The 9,919-nt window shown below is 36.0% G+C and overlaps 1 protein-coding gene and 1 long non-coding RNA gene across 2 annotated transcripts in view; one reads left to right on the top strand and one right to left on the bottom strand.

Moving 5' to 3' along the window:
* Positions 1-9,919, top strand: part of LOC109538122 (paired box protein Pax-6) — a gene marked incomplete in the record, with an annotated part of 85,936 nt that overhangs the window by 31,691 nt on the left and 44,326 nt on the right.
* On the bottom strand, positions 1,631-2,373 carry LOC109532956. The gene is made up of 2 exons (XR_002171472.2): positions 2,052-2,373; positions 1,631-1,915 (listed from the first exon to the last, which is right to left on the bottom strand). It is a non-coding gene; the product is annotated as an uncharacterized LOC109532956 (long non-coding RNA).

The raw sequence follows: 9,919 nt of genomic DNA, 5'->3' as shown, positions 1-9,919 counted from the left end.
CGACGAGTTTTCTTGTAAAATCGGTCTCTTCATTTTTTTGCATAAAAGATTCAGTTTGCCAGTATTTTACAGTAAAACGTTAGGAAAAACGCGGTTTTCCTGGTTAGTGTTGTTTAGAAATATTGACCTAAAAGTGAAGAAACTCCAGTTTCGAAAACTTTTCTAAATAAATGAATAGAAGCTTTCGCTGTTTCAGTTCGGCGAAATATTTTTGGAAAGACCTAGAAATAATTATTCGAGTTTTGTCCACAATTCAAAGCTGCAAAAATGTTTCCAAACATGTTTGCAAAGCGGTTAAGAATGCGAGTGTTGTATGTAAAAATGTGTGAAAATTTCCAATTTACAAACAATGTGTGTAAAAATGTATCTTTATAATTTTTCACAGAAAATACCTGAAGTTTGCCAGTATTTTAGGTAAAACTAAAAAATAATGCGATTTTTGCGTAGAAAGAATTGCTTAATAGAAATTTTGTTAAAACTGGAATGACCTGAAAATGATGAGGGTGGCGAATTTTTCCAATAATTTTTTGTAAACTTTTGCTCCCTGGCCGTTTTTTGAAGGTAATCTTAATTACTCTTTACTTTTTTTTTACTTAAAGATCGCCAGTATTTTTAAGTGAAACTCTAGAAAATAGAGCGTTTTTGAGTAAAAAGTAAAGCAAAAAAAAATCAGTAAAAACAAAAAATCCAAATTTTTTTACAAATTCTACAGTCTTCAGAGGATTGGGGTTGACGATAATTCCAAATAAAGTTTTCTTGTAAAATCGGTCTCTTCATTTTTTTGCATAAAAGATTCAGTGTGCCCGTATTTTACAGTAAAACCTTAGGAAAAACGCGGTTTTCCTGTTTAGAGACAGTGTTGTTTAGAAATATTGACCTAAAAGTGAAGAAATTCCAGTTTTCCAAATAAACGGTTATAAACTTTCGCTTCTTCAGTTCGGGGAAATATTTTTGGAAAAATACCCAGACATAATTATTAGGGTTTTCTCCATAATTCAACACTATCGTTTTGCTCTGTGTAGTAACTTTCTGAACACGTTCGTTCCCAGGTTTGTCTCGTTTTTCTTCATCTGTTAGTCAGCTTCGGCTTTTCCCCCGTTATTAAATTTTCCTCAATGTGTCCCTCTTTTGATGCACCATCATCAGGAAATTTAAGCGTGCATTAAACAATTATTTCGTGACAAAAAGCGACACCATTGACGATCGCCACGTGAATTCCATGCATCCATCGAAGCAAGATAACAACAGCTTCCTAATAAAGGTAATCTGTGCAACACGTTCTAGACAATTTAGCATTAATGAGGCCAAGCCGTATAAAATGAGGAAAAACCGAGACGGGTGGGTAAAAAGAGAAGTAAACTAACCCAAGTAATGGAAATTCTAGAAAATTTACGCTGCAACACCCGTCAGGCATAAGTAATAAGACGGGACGTGGGTTGGCCGGGCGTAACTTTACACGGCGCTGTTGACGCGGAAAACTCGACGTAATTCAATCCGGATCGAAACGAGATGCGATCTCGGGATTCGATCTTGAAAAAAATCCGAAAAAATTCACTCATTAAACCACCCAAAGAGACCTTTCAGGTAGACCGATTTCTTCGACATGTCCGTTAGACCGTTAGCTTTCCTGTGGCTTTTGCATTTAATTAGTGCCAAGCGTGGATGCAGATCAACCAACTCTGAAGAAATCGTCCAGTTTTGCTCATTTTCAATGGCAATTTCCGGAAAATTATGCCCTCATTAGCTGCCAGCAAGATCTAAGCGCATCGACTCTTCTGCTTCGTACTGATCCATTCTTCGACTTCTTCCTCCCTTGACTTGCCATCTTCACTACCATCAAAGCGATTAGAATTTGGAACGTTTCATCTCCCGCTCTTAATTTTTGTTTTTCTTCTTTGCGTCGCTTTCTTTGAACCTGTGAACCAGTGAAAATGCAATAGTTTAGAAGCAGAAGAAAGTCATTAATCCACAAACAATAAACACATTTTGCGCTAAAACTGTAGTGAAAAGAGCCGTTTTAAACTGTTGTATGTATGTGCCCGTGTACTCACGTTATTGTGCACTCTGCGCAGCATTACTGGGATCACGTTTGGGGCACTTTTTGGTATTTAGTTCATTAACTCCACCTCAATTTGTAGCTTTTCAGACATAAATTATTTTTACGCTGTTATCTCTGTATTGTTTACTTTTCTATTGGATATTAGACGGTTTTTGCGCATTTCCGGTTAACTGTCACTATGAAAAAACGCGTAGAAATAGAAACTAGGTTATGTATACAATGAAATAACTGCGCTAATAAGCTAATTACTGAAAGGGCTCCGTGCGCTGTTGCCGTGTGGTAGTAATAATTGACGTCATTTCTATCAAGCATTTACCCATGTTTCTTATAGATGTGAATGCAAAATTATTGCGTATAATTCATTTTTTTTTACTCTTTTGAAGGAGTAATTTTAATTCAATTTCTAGGTGTACAAACTTTATGAGCTTGCTTTGTTTGCAGGAAGTCTTGAAACAAATGTTGCATGCAACAGTAGCCATTCTTCCATTTATAAAGGAGTTTAAAATAATAAAATATGAATCAGAATCATTAATATAATGCAAAATTATTAATGTTAATTAGTTAAGTTGTTTATGCATACTTATCTAAAAATATCACTTGATACTTTACCTAAAAATATCTAAAAAACGTAAATAATACTTATTATTAATTCTTCGATAGTGGGATTTTCGGTCAACGCAAAATAAAACACTACTTTTTCATGGGCCAACGTTTCGGCTTTATTCAAGTCATCCTCAGGGCTCTAGAATGGAAAACAGAGGGGTTTTAGTCTAGAACCTGGTGAAGTTTCAGCACTTAGTGTGTGACATTGTTGTACAATACAAAATTAAAACGATAAAAAAATAAAGACTCGACTTAACAACAGATTAAAAATTAAATCACGACCATCCAGTTAAAACACCAAAAAATACATTAAAATTAACATTGGTTTAAATACAAGTCAATCATGGTCAGTCCCGTGCCAAAAGAGTTTAAAATTACATAAAATAAAAACGATCAGGCGGTCAAAACTATAAAACACATTCAAAACAATGATCTCATGTCAATAAGATTTAAATTAAATTAATTAATTTAAAAAAATATGCATAAAAAATGCGCAAAACGTTGGCCCATGAAAAAGTAGTTTTTTTTGCGACTATCCGTTGACCGGAAATCCCACTATCGAAGAATTAATTACTGATTATCATCACGGTCACTAATCAACCACAAAATACTTATTATATTTTTTCTTTCAGCTTTTCTTGAGCTTCACTCAAAATGTGAAAGAAAAATGTTCATATCGTTGATATTATATAACGTTTCGGCGAGACAAAAACGCCATCATCACATTCAACACAAACTACAAACACCAATTTACAATTAAAATATGTTTGCAACAATGGGGTAAGTTTTTCAAATGCTTTGCTCTCCCAAATAATTTTTTTTTCCGAAGAACTAATGAATGTTTTAACGCTTTGTAAATTACAGTTTTTGTAGAACATATTTTAATTGTAAATTGGTGTTTGTAGTTTGTGTTGAATTTTAAGTCTGATGATGGCGCTGTTGTCTCGCCGAAACGTTATATGAAATAAACGATATGAACATTTTTATTTCACATTTTGACTGAAACCCAGGAAAAAAAATATAATAACAGTTACAAGCAGTCAGGAAAATAAATCATAGTAAATATTACTAATATCAAAAATATTACTTCTCCAAAATTGTACATCAATTTGATAATAATGGTTACTTTTCTTCGAAATCTCTGCCTGACTGAACCCCAGGAAAAAAAATATAATAATAATTACACGCAGTCAGGAAAATAAATCATATAAAATAATACTAGTATCAAAAATATTACTTCTCCAAAACTGTAAATAAATTTGATAATAATGGTTATTAGGGAGTTTTTAGGCCCTTTAATTGCAACACGTTTTACGTTATCCGTTATTCTGAGCATGCGCATTAGTAAAGAAATAACCGTTTACGTTATTAGAGGATAACGTGTGCCTTTATTTAGGTACGAGTAGCGGTAACGTTAATAAGCATCATGTTAAGAAACAGAACGACGGTGTTCACATATTTGACTTATTTCTAATATTATTAATAAAATAAGCGGCTATAATAGAATAAGAAATCTTTGTAAATTTAAATAAGTATTTTTCATTGATTATTTTATGCCATTATTGCGTAATTACGGATTTTATGTGAAATTGTTTGGGCAAATTTGAACTTTGGCAACGCTACTAACATCGCAAGCAAAGGTTCTAACTTCTAACCCGTAACCTAACAATTTTATTTTGAATTTTTATTTAATTTGTTTGGAATATATTCCTTCTGAAACTAAAATTGATAAAGCGATGTCTGGGCTCAATATTTTCTAAATTAAAAATAGCTCTTCGGTTTGCAGCAACAGGTGGTTCAAACATGTCGTGTAAAATGAAGTCTCTTATTAAATCGTGATCCACATCTCCTTGATCATTTCGCTGCAGAAAAGCAGCTTCAATGTTTTCTTCCATCTTGGCCACTTTTTATTTAATAACAATACAAACTTAAACCAGCTTTAAAAATTTTCCAAACAACACGGGATAAGAAAACAATAAAGCGAGGTTTATCTTATTAAGAGTACCACAAACGCGCTATCAAAAACTTAAAAGCGCACTTAACGTTATTTGTCTGAACAGCTTATTTTTTTAAAACTGCGCATGATCACAATAACGTTTAGCGTTTAAGGCCGACGTAATTTTATGGGGCCTAAAAACTCTCTATTTTTATCCACTGGTAAATAGCTTGACAGAAATGACGGATATACAAGACAAAACTGACGTCAAATATTACTGTAACACGGCAACAGCGCACGGAGCCCTTTCTAATTAGACATTCGTAATGACCTAACCTGCAAGCGCACGTTAGAAATGTCAACTGCCAGTTTGAGGTAGAAATAAAGCTACACAGTATGGCTGCACAATTAGCACAGACCAGTATGGGATCCTTAATTTTTAGACTCAAATGTGTCAAAATAGCACTAACTTTATTACTGCACCTCCTTATTGACCATCCAATAACACTCTATTAACAAAGTTGAAGTTCGATATTCAACTGTTAAAATTATTTACAAATTTGTAAAAAAATGACAATTTTTTTTGGACTCTCAAAGTAAGCTTTTCTTGAATCACCCTATATATTTCCGGTGCATCGCGTATTGTGTTTTTTCATAACAATTATTAAATTAAATGTTTATTGTCAGTTTTATAGCCGGTTTCTTGTCAGCTTCTGAAACCAGGTCTGTTCCGGTTGGTTTTGAGCTTCAATCAATCCTTGCACTTTTTTACTCCCAAACTCCAGTGTTTTCTTTGCTGTTTCTCCATGTCTTCGCATTTCTTCTTATGCCTTTTTTCCAATTTCTGTCACTTTTGCTTTTGCTGTTATTTTTGGTTCTTCAACCTTAAGTAGAAGAATCTCTTCGTCGCTCATTTCTTAAGCGCAATATTTTTATCTGAATCTTTAACGGAATTCTGCAATTCCAACATTTTTATGCAAAGTATTTTCATCATGATTTTTGTTTTCTTCGCTTCAACCGCCTGGCCTTGCCTTGCTCAGCACTAATCGCTACGCGAAGAAAAAAAATCGCGATGAAGAAACTTTGGATAAAAATATTGAAATTGGATCTTTATTTCTTCTTGTACGATGTTTTGAATGCCTGTCACTTGTGCGGTTGCTGTTATTTTTGGCTTAACAACTTTAAGTTGGAGAATATCGGGACTCATCAACTGTCATGGTCTTTCATTTTTTAGGCGCGATATTTTAACTGAAAGTCTAACGGAGTTGCAGATCCAAATTCCACAATTTTCTGCAAAGCATCTTCATCACGATTTTTGTTTTCTTCACTTCAACCGCCTGGTCTTACTTGCGCTCATCACTAATTGCTTCCTTTCCATCAATGTGGTTCAACAACTGCTGGTTTAATTCACAATTTCTTCATTCAATCATTCTGCTGCTTTTGCACAACACTCGCACGTTCCGAAACAAAGTCCTTAAATTTGGAAGTTTCCCGAAGTTGTTTCCATTAATATCGGGGTCCCAGTTGGCAGGTTGTCACTCATCTAAATGGCATGGAAAAACAAGACCACCTTGCATGGGAATAGGCGAATTACCAATTCAAATAATGCAAATGCGAAAGTCTAGAAAGCGAAAACAAAACGTAAAACACTGGGAGATTGATCGCAAGGGTGTAGCCGGAGTGATTTTTTCTCGTTGTCGCTAATAAAAGATCGAAGAAAAAAGGTCATAATGGGTATCATGGGGTGATAGTGAATGGCCTACCAATAGGGACTTCCCGCTGGTCTTTGTATGACCTGCAGCATTGACAACATCGACGTCGAATTAATACAGGAGAAGCAGACTGGTGGTAGACGCTGGTGGTGGTTGCAATCGGGGGTACGGCGGAACGAAAACAGCGCCGATTGTTGAGATTTTAATTTCGAAATGCCGATGTAATCTTGATGAGAACGTTTAGGGTCACACGGGCAAGGAAATGCGCGAAGAGGGTTGCGAAATTGTCTTGCCAATGCTAATCAGAACGGTTACGCAGCATTTTTCTCTATAGCAACGAAATTGGAAGGCTTCGGTTATTATTAAGTCGAGAATGCCTTTGATCAGACACACCGGCCAGCAGGAAAACGGATTATTTTAGGAGGAAGTTTTTGAGTGAACTGCTTCGACCGGTTGCGGCCAATCAAGGGGTTGTGAGATTTCATTGCCTTGAAATTTAAAGAATTCTGGAAAGGCACATCCGACCCTTGGCTTGAGTCAGCAATTCGTCCACTACAAAAACGGCCTCTTCACATTTTCATGTATCTCTTGCAGAGAGAGTCAAATTTGCTTCCTCCAACTGTTGGAAACATTTCAACCTTGCCAGTTGAGATGAGAAAAATCTGATTTGGTCCTTTGCTTGAAGGGGCGGTGTGTTCTGCGCAAAAATATCTCCTAACTTTTTTCGATTTTATTTTGTACCAATTTTTCGTATTTTTGGGGAAAAATTCCAACTCCTTCAAGTTTTGCATGTATTGAAAATTCCCCAACACAACTTATTTTCGAATGAAGAAATGCGCGCTCTGGTGTGTGCTCGTGCGCAAGATAATTTTATATGCGCCAGAGAAATTTTACTCTTTTTTCGATACGATAATGTTTTATTAAAAGGGGTAATAAATGTAATTGAGTCAAGTCCAACAATTATCATTCAAATGTTTTCCATATTTAGCTCCATATGGAAAATGTAACATTTAAAAGTTAATCAGAAGTATCGCAGATTTTAAGTGCTTTTGAAGATTAAGACTTATCTAAAAACCCATTAAAAACAGCTGAACATTCAGCAAAACCTTTTCGATAGCGCGCTTTGAAACTTGCTGTTTCCAATTAGACCCACTAAAATACTCCAACAATTCACCCGAAATGCGACAATAAGTGCGCTACTATTTTGAAAGAACCGCTATTCAAAATCCGCAAAAAACGAAATGGAAAGCCACAAAAATTCGCAAATCTGCTCATGCGAGCAGCATAAATGCTATCAAAGGAAAACTGCAACCCTGGATGCCATCCGCTAGATCACCACAAAGTAATAAAAAATATTCACCTACCTTTAGGCACTTTATTCTGGATTCTGAGGGATCATAAACTTTAAAAGCAGCAAAAAACAAAATTTACGACAGGAAAATACTAATAATGGATATACTGGCTGCAACGATAATTAGAAGTGTGTTCGCAGCAGAACACTCTTCTCTTGCAGGAGAACGACATTTATTTTGCGTTTAAACTGTAAAAGTGTATATAAAAACCAGTTAGTGTCCAAAGTCTGACTTAATTTTCCTAAAAGCAAAACAAAAATTGTGAAAAAACCCGAAACAGAATCCAGAAACTCCCTCGTCGTTCCTCGTTGAATAAATATAATTGGGCAACAATATCATAAAATACTAATATGGGGCTAAAAGCTCTAAAACAGCATGGCAACCAGGGGAAAAGTAATGCCAAACTTACCGAAAGCTGCATCGTGCCACCTGGAATGAAAGAAAAACATTCTTTAGTGTTACAGAAACTTAGTCAATACTGTAATTATTTGAAATGAACAGAGGAAATAAAGAGAAAAGAAAGTGAAAAATGCCATCGACTTCAGTTGCTTCTCAGTCAAGTTTAAACTAAAGAATTTATAGATCAGAAATCATTGTTACCAGCTTTCAGCAAGCTGTTGCCCGATTGTCCACTTTCTTCCCATTAATCCTCAAAAAGCCCACTTGATCACAGATGATTGGTGAAAATGCGTTTCGAATTATAAACTTTCTTTAAGGGTCGCAATGATTCTATATTTTGCATCTAAAAACGCGATTCACACGACACAAATTGATGATTTCATCCATTCCCTGTAATAACAAGGAATGTTCAGACACTTTTTCCAAAAAACTCATGCGATATCGAAATTTTGCCGCAGTCTGTAGGAACCGAACTCCCGAACCAACATGATGATTTAATCATTCACTTGTTCGCCTTTCGGATGGGATTGATTTGTTTACTTTGCACTTCGATTTCACGTTTTTTCTATTGATTGTTCTGTAGAATGTGCCTGTGCGCACAGCAATATTTGCCAAAACTAGTTTTCCGATCCAACTTGTTTAGATTATCGCCGTAAGCAAACCCGCTTTCTCAGCCAAAGATTAACAAATCGGCCGCCTTATTAGACGATTTATATCAAATGAAATGCTTGCTTTGGAAGCAGTGATTTTATTAAATTTTTAGGAAACTTCGAGCAATTTGAGCTAGATATTTTGTGTAAAGGCAGACTCACGTTCGATTTTTCAATACTAATTTGCTCGCATCATTGTGAGCTACGGAAAATCTAACTTGATTTCGACATGTGCTCAGCTCTGAGTTTTTTGGTAGATTTTCATGAAACTTTCGAATTTTATAGCCTGACATGCAGTTAAAACAATAAGTAAATGGCAGACCGACATTTACAGACATTTTATTAGACAACAGAATGTTTCTAGTTGCTCGCACCGGAATGCATAACTTGATTTCGACAAGATTTTTTGGCTCGATTTTCACGAAAATTTCAATTTTGCTTGCTGGATATGTTGAGTATCGAGATTGAAGCCGTATACTGATTTCTAAAGGCTTTCTTGGGCTCGCAGCATTAAAGCGATGGAAAACTTATGCGGGTATCCTACAATATTTTTGCATAGGAAATATCGGAGAACAAGATTTGTTTGGCAGTAAAAGTTTAAATGGCTCGAGCCTAACCAGAAGGAAATTTGGACTCCTCTATCCACAACAGCCCCGAACTCATTTTTTTTGGTAATGGAAATTCATTTACACTTTGGCCTAAGAAAAATTTGCATATGAAACGCAAATTTTGCCTAAGCAGATCGTTGTGGCAACATTTGAAGCATTTTGGGCGACTTGGTTGATTGTTTTGAACGATTTGGCCCCTGTTGAACCTGCAAAAGCCGAAATCGATAGTCGTTAGTGCAAAGTGAAGGTCAGGGTGTCGACAGCGGAAGGTTCGCTCCGCTGCGCTTTCTTAGCAGCAAACAAGCGTCAAATCTATGCACCCTCCAGCGTCTATTCCGTGTTCACGGTTTGCTGCTCATCACCCCATTTTCGTGCGATGCACACTTACGACGACTCGTTTCGGTAAACGTCCCTCATCCAGAGCCCCAAAAGTGTCACACGTGTTGGAGAATTCTTGGCGTTGCCTCGATTTCCCTCTCGCCTGCTCTGCCCTGCTAAAACAAGAAGTCGTATCTGCAATTTTTCACTTTTTCAGCTTATGCGGTATACTGGTATAACAGAGTTTGCTTTACTTATCACCTTTAGAATACGGTTTTTCAA

The sequence above is a fragment of the Dendroctonus ponderosae genome, unplaced genomic scaffold (genome assembly GCF_020466585.1).
Source record: "Dendroctonus ponderosae isolate FM_Combo_2020 unplaced genomic scaffold, Dpon_F_20191213v2 Dpon_F_20191213_1, whole genome shotgun sequence".
NCBI lineage: Eukaryota > Metazoa > Arthropoda > Insecta > Coleoptera > Curculionidae > Dendroctonus > Dendroctonus ponderosae.
The sequence above is the reverse complement of the archived record's forward strand: the minus strand, read 5'-3'. Positions and strand labels throughout refer to the sequence as shown.